Source organism: Lampris incognitus, chromosome 1 (genome assembly GCF_029633865.1).
Source record: "Lampris incognitus isolate fLamInc1 chromosome 1, fLamInc1.hap2, whole genome shotgun sequence".
In the NCBI taxonomy this organism is placed as follows: domain Eukaryota; kingdom Metazoa; phylum Chordata; class Actinopteri; order Lampriformes; family Lampridae; genus Lampris; species Lampris incognitus.
This window is the reverse complement of record NC_079211.1, coordinates 92531308-92547953: the sequence shown is the minus strand read 5'-3', so window position 1 is coordinate 92547953 and position 16646 is coordinate 92531308.

Sequence of the window (16646 nt, the reverse complement as noted above, 5' to 3'; positions counted from 1 at the left end):
AAACAATACAGTGACTGCAGGTGTCCCCACCCTTATAAACAATACAGTGGCATAACGACCCAAACCAACGACCAGTTTCATATGCAAATATGGACGTGACCATTAACTAGAGATACAATGACCATGTGTACTAGTCACAGCGGATTGGGAAATAGTTGCAATCACAGCATTGTAAGATGGTAAGCGATGTACTCTTAGCCCCCCCCCCCCAAGTTCAGGGATGGTCGTTTCCCTCTTCACATAGATGGCCTCCTTGACTCCCCCTTCCAACCAGTGTTCTTCCCCATCAAGGATGTGCACATCCTCATCCTTGAAAGAGTGGCGACTGGCTTGTAGATGGTGTAGACTGTGGAGATGGGACTGTGTAGATGGTGTAGACTGTATAGATGGTGTAGATTGTGTAGATGGGTGTAGACTACTGTTTACATTAGATGGTGTAGACTGTGTAGATGGTGTACACTGTGTAGGTGGGTGTAGATTGTGTAGGTGGTGTAGACTGTGTAGATGGTGTAGGCTTTTTAGTAATAGACTCGTTCTGCCAAAAAGCACCACAAAGTGCCACAGGAGGTCATTCCTGCCTGTGGCCATCAAACTTTACAACCCCTCTCTCAGACCCAGACAGTCAGACACTCTGAGTTAATGGTCATTGGATTGGCCCTGTCGAGTTTTGTTTGTGCTGCTTGTTGTGTGCTGCGGTAGTGCAGTATAGATAGGGTGTTATGTGCACCATGCTTGTTGATAGATGGTGTAGACTGTAGATGGATGAAGCATACTGTGTAGATGGTGTAGGCTGTGTAGATGGCGTAGGCTGTGTAGATGGGTGTAGACTGTGTAGATACTTTGAAGATGGTGTACACTACTGTGTAGATGGTGTAGACTGTGTAGATGGGTGTAGATTACTGTGTAGATTAGATGGTGTAGACTGTGTAGATGGTGTAGACTGTGTAGGTGGGTGTAGATTGTGTAGATGGTGTAGACTCTGTAGATGGTGTAGGCTTTTAAGTAATAGATTCATTCTGCCAAAAAGCACCACAGAGCGCCACAGGAGGTCATTCCTGCCTGTGGCCATCAAACTTTACAACTCCTCTCTCAGACTCAGACAGTCAGACACTCTGAGTTAATGGTCATTGGATTGGCCCTGTCAGGTTTTGTTTGTGCTGCTTGTTGTGGGCTGCGGTAGTGCAGTATAGATAGGGTGTTATGTGCACCATGCTTGTTGATATATTTTGTTCTTATTTCTATTTCTTATTTTATCTTTATTTCAATTTGTTTCTGTTTCTATTTTCTTATCTTGTATCTTGTTAGTTTTTAGTTATTAGAGCGTGAGTGTCTGCAATAGAACCCAATTTCCCCTTGGGAATGAATAAAGTATTCTGACTCTGATAGGCTGTGTAGATGGGTGTACACTACTGTGTAGATGATGTAGACTGTGTAGATGGTGTAGGCTGTGTAGATCGGTATAGACTGTGTAGATGGTGTGGACTGTAGATGGATGTAGACTACTGTGTAGATGGTGTAGACTGTGTCGATGGCTGTAGACTGTGCAGATGGTGTAGACTGTAGATGGGTGTAGACTACTGTGTAGATGGTGTAGACTGTGTAGATGGCTGTAGACTGTGTAGATGATGTAGACTGTAGATGGTGTAGATTGTGTAGATTGTGTAGATTGTGTAGACTGTAGATGGATGAAGACTACTGTGTAGATGGTGTAGGCTGTGTAGATGGGTGTAGACCGTGTAGATGAGTGTAGACTGTGTAGATGGTTTAGACTACTGTGTAGATGGTGTAGACTGTAGATGGATGAAGACTACTGTGTAGATGGTGTAGACTGTGTAGATGGTGTAGACAGTGTAGATGGCTGTAGATTACTGTGTAGATTAGATGGTGTAGACTGTGTAGATGCTGTAGACTGTGTAGATGAGTGTAGACTACTGTGTGGATGGTGTAGACTGTGTAGAAGTGTGGGCTGTGTAGATGGGTGTAGATTACAGGTTAGATGGATGTAGACTGTGTAGATGAGTGTAGACTGTAGAAGGTGTAGACTACTGTGTAGATGGTGTAGGCTGTGTAGATAGTGTAGAATACTGTGTAGATGGTGCAGACTGTGTAGATGTGTGGGCTGTGTAGATGGGTGTAGACAACTGTGTAGATGGGTGTAGACTGTGGAGTCCTGACCTGAGGTGTTAGCTCTTCAGTGAGGAGGCTCAACACAGAATCTGTCAGTAACCGTTGTGTCCAGGTGAACTGATTCAGCTTTTTTTACTTTCTTACCTGGATTATTGAGCATGCAACAAGACACTACTACTATGTGGTACTACATAAAACAATACTCCAAACATCACTAATACTGATAACACTGATGCAGTATTCCTGTGAATGACTACTACTACTATGACTACTACTACCACTATTATTATTATTACTACTGCTACTACCACCACTACTACTAGTACTACTGCTACTACCACCACAACTACTAATACTTGTTCTGCCCATAATGTGATTTATGTGTTCTTAAGTAACTTTAAACTTGAAGTGTTTGTATGTTCACATCACTTAATACACTGTTTGATATGTGTCAACGTTTGAGTGGGACTTTGTTCTGATGCCCACAGAGGAGGGGAAGCATACAGAGGTAACACCACAGGAAGTTCACAATGTAAACAAACCAAGCATGGTCGCTATTGTCACGCAAATTCACGTTACATCTATCTATCTCAATCTGTCGTGTTACTCCTTCAGAAAGCAACGAGTGTAAGTGTTACATGATCACAAGACGTTTATAACTTAAATGTAATGAGTTTCGGTAACTTTGATGAAGTTTTGGATGTTTTAATAACAATACGATCGCTGCAGCTGCGCGATGCTACTCGGTCAGACACGTTAGCATGGCTGCTAATGATGCGAGCTGATGGGATGTATTTTAATTAAGCACTTTGCTATTTTCTCTTTTTATTTGTAATTTCACTCCGATTCAATGTTGTCAACTTGACTGCTACAATTGGAAGTCATTAAAGGAGCAAGAAGGCTCATTTTCCTGGCTCTTGAAAGGCAGTTCGGCTGGCTGTTTAATCCATGTTAACGCTTAGGAAGCACAACACGTAGAAAGAGCAGTACAAGACTACTACTACTACTACTACGACTACTACTACTGCTACTACGACTACTACTACTGCTACTACTACTACCGCTACCACTACTACTACTACTGCTACTGCTGCTGCTGCTATTGCTACTACTACTACTACTGCTACTACTACTACCACTACCACTACTACTACTGCTACCACTACTACCACTGCCACTACTACTACTGCTGCTGCTGCTACTGCTATTGCTACTACTACTACTACTACTGCTGCTGCTGCTGCTACTGCTACTGCTATTGCTACTACTACTACTACTACTGCTACCACTAATGCTACTACTGCTACCACTACTACTACCACTACTACTGCTGCTGCTGCTGCTGCTACTGCTATTGCTACTACTGCTACCACTACTACTACTACTACTACTACTGCTGCTGCTGCTACTGCTATTGCTACTACTACTACTGCTACCACTAATGCTACTACCGCTACCACTACTACTACTACTACTGCTGCTGCTGCTGCTACTGCTATTGTTACTACTGCTACCACTACTACTACTACTACCACTACTACTGCTGCTGCTGCTACTGCTATTGCTACTACTGCTACCACTACTACTACTACTACTGCTGCTGCTGCTACCACTACTACTACTACTACTACTGCTGCTGCTGCTGCTACTGCTATTGCTACTACTACTACTACTACTGCTGCTGCTACTGCTATTGCTACTACTGCTACCACTACTACTACTACTACTACTACTGCTGCTACCACTACTACTACTGCTGCTGCTGCTACTGCTATTGCTACTACTGCTACTACTACTGCTACCACTAATGCTACTACTGCTACCACTACTACTACTGCTGCTGCTGCTACTGCTATTGCTACCAGTACTACTACGACGACTACTACTACTGCTGCTACTACTATTACCGCTACTACTACTGCTGCTACTTCTAGTACTACTACTAGCGCTGCTACTATGTCTACTACTACTACTACTACTGCTACTACTACTACTACTACATTTCTATTTGAAAAAAAATCTGTTCTGTTGTCATATCATTCTACATCATTCTACATTAATCTTGCTCTCCTCCATTTTCTGCCCTCAGCATCTCTACTTTCAGCCCAGAAACAAACACCAATCCATCCATTCATCCATCCAGCCACCTCTTGCTCTCTCTCTCTCTCTCTCTCTCTCTCTCTCTCAGGGCTGTAATTTTGCAGTCAACAGGAAATTAAAAAGGTAATAGCAGCATGGCTTTCACACATGCGCGCGCGCACACACGCACGCACGCACACACACACACACACACACACACACACACACACACACACACACACACCTGTACTGCACACAGACATGCAGAAACACAATGACACCCACACAACAATGTACACACATGCATGCATGTGTGTGTGTGTGTGTGTGTGTGTGTGTGTGTTATTTTCACAGACTGTCACATGACCTCTCCATCTGAATCAGTTTGAGAAGCCAGCTGTCCTTCACCAGCAGCAGGTTTTAATACTCACTATTCATCTGACAACAGGTTTTAATACTCATTGTTAATCTTCCATCAGGTTTTCATACTCACTGTTCATCTTACAGCAGGTTTTGATAGTAACTGTTCATCTTACAGCAGGTTTTAATACTCACTGTTCATCTTACAGCAGGTTTTGAGTCTCACTATTCATCTGACAGCAGGTTTTAATACTCACTGTTCATCTTACAGCAGGTTTTAATACTCACTATTCATCTGACAGCAGGTTTTAATACTTACTGGTCATCTTAAAGCAGGTTTTAACACTCACTGTTCGTCTTACTGTTACGCCTCGCCCACCCCGCACCGTGGCCCGCCCACCCCGCGCCGGCAGCCAATCAGCTCGTCAGGGCTGGGCTTAGCCGTCAGGGCTGGGCTTAAATTTGCTGGTCTCCCAGCGCCCGTTGTCAGTTCGTGCCGTAACCTCCTCGCAGTAGTGGCTACTCCTCCCTTACGGTGCTTTTCTCTCCAAGCTCACCCCAGCACTTGGTTTACGGTTTCCCTTGCAAAGTCTCCCTGAGGAAGTATCCTGCCGTGTTCCCAGTTTGGATTACCCGTGAGTTTTTTTCCTTGGACTTCCCGTTTTCTTGTCGCTCATTGCCCTCCTGTGTTTGACCATTGTACGAGCAAGTAATAAAGTACGCCAGTTTCGGCTAACCCCGTCTCTGTCTGGTGTCGTGCACTTGGGGTCTTCCACAAACCCTAACAGTACGAACTGACCATGACGACCCCAGCCGACACAGAGAGCGTACCGACTAGTCCGGTTCAAGTGGCTCTCATCAGACAGATACAACTGACCAACTCCCACACCCAGCAGCTAGAGGCGGCCTCTGCTGCGGTTAGGGATCTTCAGACTCAGGTCCAGCCCCTCCAGGCCTGTGTGGGTAACCTAACGAGCCAGCAGGCGGCGTTGGCGAGCCAACAAGCAGAGATCCTGCAGCAGTTGCAGACCATCACGACGGCTCTCACCATCCAGCCGCCGGGCCAGCCTGCCCCTGGAGTCGTGGGTAACTCGCCCCCTGGGCCCGCTGCCCCAGTTAACCCTGTGGGGCTCAACCCAGTTCCCCAGGAGCCCTGCCTCTCCAGCCCACGACCATTTGATGGCGACTTTGAGACCTGTGCCACGTTCATCATGCAGTGTGAGCTGGTCTTCCTGCACCAACCCAGCATGTTCACGTCTGATGCTGCCCGTGTCACTTACGTGACCAACCTGCTCACAGGCCAAGAAGCTCAGTGGGCCACTGCTTCCTGGTCCATGAGGGCCAGTTTCTGCCTCACCTACGAGGACTTTGTGGTGGAACTACGGAAGGTTTTCCACCATCCAGTCGGTGGCCAGGACCCTGGTGCTCGGCTGAGCAGTATCCAGCAGGGCAGTGGCAGTGTCACAGACTACTCGGTGGAGTTCAGGCTGGCTGTAGCTGAGAGCAGCTGGAACGACCAGTCACTTCGGGTCACCTTCCGGAGAGGTCTAAGCGAGGCTGTCAAGGACCAGATAGCCACCCGGAAGGAGCCCACCTCCCTCGATGACCTGATCAAGCTCGCCATCCGCATCGATGGACGCCTCCGGGAGAGGAGGCACGAGCGAGCCCTGCGTGGATCCCCGTCCATTCCCCAGTCGTCCAGCACTCCTGACAGGACCCCTACTCCTGCTCGCTCCACTTTCCCTGTGGCCGTTTCTCCCCCTGCGCCCCAGACCACGACGGGGGAGGAACCTATGCAGCTGGGGCGCATGCGCCTTAGTCCGGCCGAACGGGAGGCCCAGTTCAAGGCGGGTCAATGCCTCTACTGTGGCCAGAAGGGACATCTGATCAGCGGTTGCCCCACTCGGCCAAAAAACTAGGCTCACTGGGGCCCCAGGAGATCCTAGTGAGCCGCCTTTCCTGTTCCCGCCGTCCTGCCCCACAGAACCATCTGGTTAGTGTTACCCTGGCCTGGGCTGACCAGCAGCTCACGGTGGGTGCACTCCTCGACTCGGGGGCTGATGAGTGTTTTGTTGTGGTTACACCGCCCCGAGCTGCCTCCCCGGCACGTTCAAGCCACTCCCCCAGCTCGGACGTGCCGGAAACATCCGAGCGCTCGGCTCGCGCTCTGAGACGAGCGCTGCACTGCACCAGGTGTTTGCCATCATCCATCAGGCACACCTGTGGCAATCAGGCAGCCTTCTACAAGAAGCCTCCCAGAACGTCTCTCAGTGCTTCGACGTACTGAACCCTGCGACTCTCCCTCCGCGATTTCCACGGCTCCCCGCGTCTCCCTCGTCCCCAGCGACCTTCACGTTTCTCCCCGGACCTCTCCTGCGATCTCCCCCCTTGTCCCTCTACCTGGACCCCTCCTTTCGGACTCGACTTCCCGGATCTCGGACTTGGACTTTGTAGACTTAGAAGTCATCTCGTGTCTGTCTGTCTTGGGTTTCGCCACACGGGTCAGGTTCTGGTGCGCGAGCATAACAGAACGTCGAAGCCATTATGGACCCAGGCAAACCCAAGGAGCGGACGGTCCCTGTGACGCCCCTGAGCCCCGTCCCCCTAGAGGCAGTAGTAAGAAGTCACAGTTGCCAGCTTGCCTCTCTCTGCTCAGAGCTTACTACTGCCTTCACCCGTGTCACCGGAGAGATCAGCGATCTTCAGTCCGGCTCCCAGGCCGCGACGAGCACGTTAGATGCCCTCACCGCGCAGATCGCTGCACTCTCCACAGCGGTCTCCAGGATGAGCGACCACCCTGCCCTGGCCTCGGTCTCTGCCCCCAGCTCGGCCTCCGGTTTCCCCGTTCCTGGTCCCGACGTTCCCCCTCCGAGTCAACCCCCACTGGACCCCCGGTGCGAGCCTAACCTCCCCTGCCCCAAGGCCTTCGGTGGGGAGTTCGAGCTGTGCAGGGGTTTCCTTGGTCAGTGTGAGCTCCTGTTCAAACACCAGCCAGCTAGGTATAGGACAGGAGAGACCAAGGTAGCCCTTGTCATGTCCCTCCTCACCGGCAAAGCCCTCAGCTGGGCCATAGCGGCGGTAGGCCATACCGAGCAGCTCGCCTCGGACTATGGTGCCTTCCGCCGCGAGTTCAATCTGGTGTTCGACCACCCAGCTGACGGGCAGGACGCTGCCGGCCGCCTCCATTCCATCCAACAGGGAGCCAGGTCGGTGGCAGAGTATTCCCTGGAGGTAAGGATACTCGCGGCAGACAGTGGGTGGGATGACACTGCGCTCAAGAGCGCGTACAGGAGGGGGCTGAGCGAGCCCATCAAAGATCTTATCGTTCGGGACCGCCCTGCCTCCTTCAACGAGCTCGTCACCCTCGCCCTCCAGATGGACGAATGGCTGCGGGAGCGGCGCCAGGAACGCGCCCCGCGCGCTGGCCCCTCCCATAGACCAACCCCCGTCCGTCCTACCGGTGCCTTCCCTGGGTCAGCGTCCCGTGGGCTCTCTCCACCCTCACACTCCACCTCGCAACCCTGGGTGGCTTCTGGATCCAGGCCGGAGGAGGAGCCCATGCAGTTGGGTTGGTCACGGCTCCCGCTGGAAGTTAGGGAGCAGAGGATGCATGGCCACCTCTGCCTCTACTGCGGGAGGTCGGGCCACTATATCAAGGCCTGCCTGACTCGCCCAAAAAGACCCGGCTCACTAGTGAGGGGTGTCCTAGTGAGTCTGACGACCCTTCCTCAGCCCCAGCCCAAGAAGGAGCACAACCACCTCTTTCCGGTCACTCTCACCTGGGGTAACCGCTCACTGTCTGTTGGTGCACTCCTGGATTCGGGGGCGGACGAGTGTTTGATGGACACCTCGCTGGCCCGGCAGGCCGGTATTCCACTCGTCCCCCTAGACACACCCCTCACAGCCCAAGCCCTAGATGGACGTTCACTAGGTAAAATCACACACAGCACTGCTTCCCTCACCCTCACTCTTTCGGGAAATCACGTGGAAGCTATCCGTTTCTTGGTTTTGCACGTCCCCACAGCGCCCCTGGTGTTAGGAAGACCGTGGTTGGAACGGCATGATCCCTACATCTCTTGGTCTACTGGGCGGATTTTGGGTTGGAGCGTTGCGTGTCATGCCAACTGCCTTCGCTCCGCCCACTCCCCGTCCAGCGGCCTCAGACCCGTGCCTCCTCCCACGGATCTCACTGGTGTTCCTTCCATTTATCATGATTTAGCCCCTGTATTTAGTAAAGAAAGTGCACTTTCCCTCCCCCCTCACCGTCCCTATGATTGTGCCATAGATCTCTTTCCCGGGGCCGCCCTTCCCACCGGTCGGTTGTATAACCTCTCCGTCCCAGAGAAGGAGGCTATGCGCAATTATATCACAGAGTCCCTGGCCTCAGGAATCATAAGGCCCTCGTCTTCCCCGGTGGCGGCGGGCTTCTTTTTTGTGGCAAAGAAGGAGGGCAGCCTGAGGCCTTGCATAGATTATCGTATGTTAAATAATATCACGGTGAAAAATAAATACCCACTCCCCCTTATGAGTTCCACGTTCGAGCCACTCACTCACGCCACGGTGTTCACGAAGCTGGACCTGCGCAGCGCGTACCACCTGGTGTGCATCCGGGAAGGGGATGAATGGAAGACGGCCTTCAACACCCACCTAGGGCATTTCGAGTACCTCGTTATGCCCTTCGGCCTCACCAACGCCCCGGCCGTCTTCCAGGCATTGGTCAACGACGTGCTCCGCGACATGCTGAACACGTTCGCGGTGGTGTACCTGGATGACATACTCGTGTTCTCCAGGACTGAGGAGGAACACCACCAGCATGTCCGCCTGGTCCTCCAACGGCTGCTGGAGAACAGGCTCTTCGTGAAAGCCGAGAAGTGCGTGTTCCACTCCGCCTCCGTGGAGTTCCTTGGCCACATCGTGGAGAAGGGGCTCGTCCGCACTGACCCCAGGAAGACCCGAGCGGTGGAGGAGTGGGCACGGCCCACCAACAGGACGCAACTCCAGCGCTTCCTGGGGTTTGCAAACTTCTACCGGCGCTTCATCAGGGGGTTCAGCCGTGTGGCCGCCCCCCTCACTGCACTCACCTCCAACCTCCGCCCTTTCTCCTGGAACTCGGAGGCGGAAGCCGCCTTCTTGGCCCTGAAGAGGCTGTTCACAACGGCTCCGGTGCTCGCCCACCCGGACCCGTGCAGACAGTTCATCGTGGAGGTGGACGCATCGGACACAGGCATCGGAGCCGTCCTCTCCCAGCGGTCGGAGGAGGACCAGAAGATCCACCCGTGCGCCTTCTTCTCCCAGCGTTTCAGTCCTGCGGAGAAGAATTATGACATCGGCAACAGGGAGTTGCTGGCCGTCCACGCCGCCCTAGAGGAGTGGAGACACTGGCTGGAGGGAGCAGGGCAGCCGTTCATCGTATGGTCCGATCACAAAAACCTGACCTACGTACGGACGGCTAAGAGGCTCAACCCCAGGCAGGCGCGCTGGGCTCTCTTCTTCAGCCGGTTCGACTTCACCCTCACCTACCGCCCGGGCACCAAGAACGTCAGGGCAGACGCCCTCTCCCGTCTGTTTCCCGAGGGGTCCCCTGACGCCCCAGACACCATCCTTCCCCCGGCCCGGGTGGTGGGCGCCGTCACCTGGGCCATCGAATCAGTGGTGAGAAGGGCCCAGCGCGCCCATCCCGACCCAGGCAATGGACCCCGGAACCGGCTATTTGTGCCTCCCTCTGTCCGGCCCCAGGTGCTGGAGTGGGGCCACTCCAGCCATCTTGCCTATCACCCCGGTGTCTACCGAACGGCGGCCTTCATCCGCAGGGGTTTCTGGTGGCCCACCATGGAGGCAGACACCAGAGAGTTCGTGGCAGCCTGCACCACCTGCGCCCGCAGCAAGGCTCTCCATCGCCCTCCAGCAGGCCTCCTGCGCCCCCTTCCTGTCCCCGGCCGACCTTGGTCCCACATTGCCTTGGACTTTGTAACTGGCCTCCCCGTGTCCCAAGGCAATGACACCATCCTGACCATTGTCGACTGGTTTTCCAAGGCCGTCCATTTTGTTGCCCTCACCAAACTCCCCTCTGCAGCCGAGACGGCGGACCTTCTCGTCTCCCACGTCGTCCGACCTCATGGGATTCCCCTGGACATTGTCTCTGACCGTGGTCCCCAGTTCACTTCGAAGGTATGGCAGGCCTTCTGTAAGGGGATTGGGACCACGGTCAGCCTCTCCTCCGGGTATCACCCCCAGACCAATGGGCAGGCAGAGCGGGCCAATCAAGCCCTGGAGGCGGCTTTGCGTTGCGTTACCACCAGCAACCCCGCCTCCTGGAGCAAGTACCTGCCCTGGGTGGAGTACTCGCTCAACTCCATGGAGAGTTCGGCTACCGGTTTGTCCCCCTTCGAGTGTTCCCTGGGCTATCAACCCCCTCTGTTCCCCCATCAGGAGTTGGAGGTAGCGGTCCCGTCCACGAGGGCCCATCTCCGCCGATGCCGGCGCGTTTGGAAGACCGCCCGGGCCGCTATGTTGCAAGCTACAGAGCGGGCCCGGCGCAGTGCCAACCGGCGGAGAGTGCCGGCCCCAGCTTATCGACCTGGCCAGAGGGTATGGCTCCTGGCCCGGGACCTGCCCCTCCCTACCCTCAACCGGAAGCTGGCTCCCCGCTACGTCGGTCCCTACACCATCGACCGCATCGTCAACCCTTCGGCGGTGCGTCTCCATCTCCCTACCTCACTCAAGATCCATCCCGTCTTCCATGTCTCGCGCCTCAAACCGGTAGCCACCAGCCCCCTGTCTCCCCCTGTCCAAGCTCCTCCACCCCCCAGGGTCCTCGACGGTGGTGACATGGTCTGGGATGTCGACCAGCTGCTCGCCGTACGCCGCCGGGGGCGTGGGTACCAATACCTGGTGGACTGGGTTGGCTATGGGCCCGAGGACCGCAGCTGGGTTCCCCGGTCCTACCTGGCCGACCCCGCACTCCTGGAGGAGTTCTATCGGGCCCACCCCAATGCCATCGGACGGTCGCCCGGTGTCTCCCGTAGGAGGGGGGGTCCTGTTGTGGTTACACCGCCCCGAGCTGCCTCCCCGGCACGTTCAAGCCACTCCCCCAGCTCGGACGTGCCGGAAACATCCGAGCGCTCGGCTCGCGCTCTGAGACGAGCGCTGCACTGCACCAGGTGTTTGCCATCATCCATCAGGCACACCTGTGGCAATCAGGCAGCCTTCTACAAGAAGCCTCCCAGAACGTCTCTCAGTGCTTCGACGTACTGAACCCTGCGACTCTCCCTCCGCGATTTCCACGGCTCCCCGCGTCTCCCTCGTCCCCAGCGACCTTCACGTTTCTCCCCGGACCTCTCCTGCGATCTCCCCCCTTGTCCCTCTACCTGGACCCCTCCTTTCGGACTCGACTTCCCGGATCTCGGACTTGGACTTTGTAGACTTAGAAGTCATCTCGTGTCTGTCTGTCTTGGGTTTCGCCACACGGGTCAGGTTCTGGTGCGCGAGCATAACATGTTTCCTGGACTCAGAGTTTGCTGTCCAGGCTAGCGTCTCTAGCGGGATGCTAGAGACGCTGGAGAAGCCCATGGAGGCCTTCGCGCTGGGCGAGCGCTGCCTGGCCTGCGTCACCCAACGCACCCACCTTGTCTCTCTCACCATAGCAGGGAACCATGTGGAGAGTCTTCGGTTCTACATCATCCAGTCCCCGTTAGTGCCTGTGATCCTAGGGCGCCCCTGGTTCGTGCAGCATGAGCCACACATCGCCTGGGCCTCCGGTACCATCATGGAGTGGAGCTCCTCCTGTCATGCCCAATGTCTCCAGGCTGCTCCCGGCCCATCCCCCCTATGTGCCCCTAGTGCCCCACCTCCCGACCTCTCCTCTGTTCCCCCTGAGTACCATGAGCTAGGTGAGGTTTTCAGCAAGACCCGGGCCCAATCTCTTCCTCCTCATCGGCCTTATGACTGTGCTGTCGACCTCCACTCTGGGGCACCCCTTCCCAGCAGTCGTCTGTACAGTCTGACCATCCCTGAGAAGGCTGCGATGGACGAGTACATCTCCGAGTCCTTGGCAGCGGGGCTCATTCAGCCCTCGTCCTCCCAGGTGGCAGCTGGATTCTTTTTCGTGAAAAGAAGGACGGGGGCCTCCGACCCTGCATTGACAATCGCCAACTCAATGAGATAACCGTCAAGAACAAGTACCCCCTTCCTCTCATGAGTTCCACCCTTGAGCACCTCACCCAGGCTACAGTCTTCACTAAGCTGGACCTCCGGTGTGCCTATCATCTGGTCCGGATCCGAAAGGGGGACGAGTGGAAGAGACAGCCTTTAAGACGCCCCGGGGTCATTATGAGTACCTGGTCATGCCGTTCGGCCTCACCAACGCCCCGGCGGTATTCCAGGCTCTCTCGCCGGTTCCTCCCCGCCGAGGAGAACTACGATGTCGGGAACCGGGAGCTGCTGGCAGTGGTGGCTGCTCTGGAGGAGTGGCGCCATTGGCTGGAGGGGTTGGAACAGCCGTTCACCATCTGGACTGATCATAAGAACTTGACGTTCTTCCGAGCAACCAAGCGCCTCAATGGTTGGCAGGCACGGTGGGCCAGCTTCCTCAGTCGGTTTGACTTCACGCTGACTTATCGCCCCAGGTCCCCCAACACGAAGGCAGACCCCCTGTCCCGACAACACCCGAGGAGGGAGCCAGCTACAGAGGAGCCGACTCCCATCCTTCCTGAGGCCAGGGTGGTTGGCGTGGTTACCTGGGGCATCGAGACTGTGGTCAGGCAGGCGTTGCGCTCCCATCCCACCCCGAGCCATGTGCCCCCACGTCGCCTAATCGTCCCGGACTCAGTCCGGTCCCGGGTTCTTCAGTGGGGCCATGCCAGTCAGTTTGCTTACCACCCGGGTGTCCACCGCACCTTCACCTTCCTGGCTCGGCGTTTCTGGTGGCCCACCATGAGGAACGACGTCAGGGACTTCGTAAAGGCCTGCTCCGTCTGTGCTCGCAGCAAGGCCTCTCACCAGGCACCCGCGGGTCTGCTGCAGCCCCTCCCAACTCCAAGCTGGCCCTGGTCCCATGTGGCATTGGATTTTGTCTTCGGACTGCCTCCCTCCCAGGGTAACACTGTGATCCCGACAGTGGTGGACCGCTTCAGTAAGGGAGTGCACCTGGTGGCCCTTCCCAAACTCCCATCGGTTTCTGAGATAGCGGACCTCCTGACGAGCCACGTGTTCCGTCTCCACGGCCTTCCCCTGGACATCGTCTCGGACCGAGGGCCCCAGTTCGTCTCCCAGGTATGGCGGGACTTTTGTAATGGGTTGGGTGCCTCTGTTAGTCTCTCCTCTGGATATCACCCACAGACTAAAGGGCAGACGGAGAGGATGAACCAGAGCGTGGAGTCTGCCCTCCGGTGCGTGGCAGCCAAGAAGCCCAGCTCCTGGAGCCGGTTCCTCCCCTGGGTCGAGTATGCCATCAACTCTCTGGTCAGCTCTGCCACTGGCCTCTCACCTTTTGAGGTGTCCCTGGGCTACCAGCCGCCTCTCTTTGCTGTGCAGGAGTCGGAAGTGGCAGTTCCCTCCGTGCAGGCCCATCTGAACCGGTGTCGTCGCGTCTGGGAGGTGACCAGAGCTGCTGTGCTCCGGACAGCTGAGCGCGCCAGTTTGGGAGCCAACCGACGCCGGTCCCCAGCGCCTACGTACCAACCAGGCCAAAGGGTGTGGCTGTCCTCGAAGGACCTCCCGCTTCAGTCCACCGCGAAGAAGCTGAACCCCCGGTTTGTCGGGCCCTTTGAGATCAGGAAGGTGCTCAGCCCCACGGCGGTGAGTCTGAAGCTTCCGGCTTCCTTGAAGATCCATCCTGTTTTTCATATGTCTCGGGTTTAGCCTATCTTCCACAGTCCTCTGATGCCTCCGGCCCCAGCTTCGCCTCCCCCTGAGATCATGGATGGGCACCCCCAGTGGAAGGTCCGCCAGCTGCTGGACGTCCGGTGCCGAGGACGGGGGTTCCAGTATTTGGTGGACTGGGAAGGCTACGGTCCGGAGGAACGTAGGTGGGTCTCCCGCCAGCTCATCCTGGACCCTAGGCTGCTCACTGAGTTCCATCATTCCCATCCCGACAAGCCAGGCCAGTCGCCTAGTGGCTCCCGTGGAGTTGGGGGGTACTATTACGGATCGCCCACCCCGCGCCATGGCCCGCCCACCCCGCGCCGGCAGCCAATCAGCTCGTCAGGGCCGGGCTTAGCCGTCAGGGCTGGGCTTAAGTTTGCTGGTCTCCCAGCGCCCATTGTCAGTTCGTGCCGTAACCTCCTCGCAGTAGTGGCTACTCCTCCCTTACGGTGCTTTTCTCTCCGAGCTCACCCCAGACCTTGGTTTATGGTTTCCCTTGCAAAGTTTCCCCTTGGAAGTATCCTGCCATGTTCCCAGTTTGGATTACCCGCGAGTTTTTTTCCTTGGACTTCCCGTTTTCTTGTCGCTCATTGCCCTCCTGTGTTTGACCGTTGTACGAGCAAGTAATAAAGTACGCCAGTTTCGGCTAACCCGGACTCTGTCTGGTGTCGAGCGCTTGGGGTCTTCTACAAACCCTAACACTTACAGCAGGTTTTAATACTTACTGGTCATCTTACAGCAAGTCTCAATACTCACTGTTCATCTTACAGCAGGTTTTAATAGTCACTGTTCATCTGACAGCAGGTTTTAATACTCATTGTTCATCTGACAGCAGGTTTTAATACTCACTAGTCATCTTACAGTATCTTTCAATTCTCACTAGTCATCTTACAGCAAGTTTTAATACTCACTGTTCATCTTATAGCAGGTTTTAATACTCACTAGTCATCTTACAGTATCTTTTAATTCTCACTAGTCATCTTACAGCAGGTTTTAAACAGCGGTGATGAAGGGAGCGAGCGGTGAAGAACCCACTGATGTTACACAGATGTTCACTGAAGCACCCAACTGGGAACCCACCAGACGGATTATTGGGGACCTGTATCTAAGTTTATTATTGATGAAGAACAACTCAACAGACTACATAAAGCAGAAGTGGGAAAGAGGAATGGTCATCAAAATCTCTCTGAAGGAATGGACTCTCATAATCTACACCCAGATGACTCCTACAAACTCACAAAGTTGGAGAGACTTTTGCTGGAAGACCTGTGTGAGGTCTAAGAATAAAACCAAAACAAACTGGACTTCAGAACCAATGCTGGAGACAGAGTTGGTGCTGAACAGCAGATCACACTCATCTTCTGGTCTTGTCCCATCATACAACCTTTCTGGGCTGATGTTCATACCGCTACTAGAGTACATGAGGATTTGATAGAGTTTACTCGTCTCCTTCTTTACTTGAGAAAAATATCTAAGGAACTGAACATCAGAGACAAATATTTACTAAAAATTATCATGGTAGCAAGCAACAAGGCATTTACAAACAGAGCCTCCCACCCTGACCTAATGGATAGATATACGTATAAACTGCACAGTATGGAACGTATGGCATTCAGTTTAAGATTAAAGAAAGAAAAGGGAGAGAATATTGGACTAAATGGGATATTACCTGACTAATGAAGAGTCTGACAACTAAAACTATACTAAATGCAATTGTGAAACATTAAAATGAATTTGAATGAAAGTGTACCATTCTGTGACTAACAACTCCTACATCGTCCAATCTTCCTGACCTGAGCGACCTCATGATTATTGTGCATATTGTGTTGTGATCTCTTCATTAAGATGGCGTCGCAGACGGCAGCCTCGGTTCTATACTTTGCACCATTCCACTTTATCACCTCATATTTCTCCTGTTGTGTATACGTATTTGTGAAGATTGTTGTCTTGTAGTGCTGTTATTCTGTGTTAAGTACACTGACAAACCGGAGTCAAATTCCAGTATGTGCTAAGCTGTGTGTTTGTCCGTCGCAGCGACGAGGACCATCTGGTCATCCTGTAGGGACCGAATTCTGTGGGTGCAAAGATGGCTGGTTAGTCCAATCTGCGCCCTGAATGTTCTTTGGCAGTGTGGGCATGAGATAGTGGGAGTAGCAGGAGGGTTGCTGGCACGGTCTTTCCTGGCCTGCCTGCGGCTCTCTGCTGCAGCAATCCTGGCA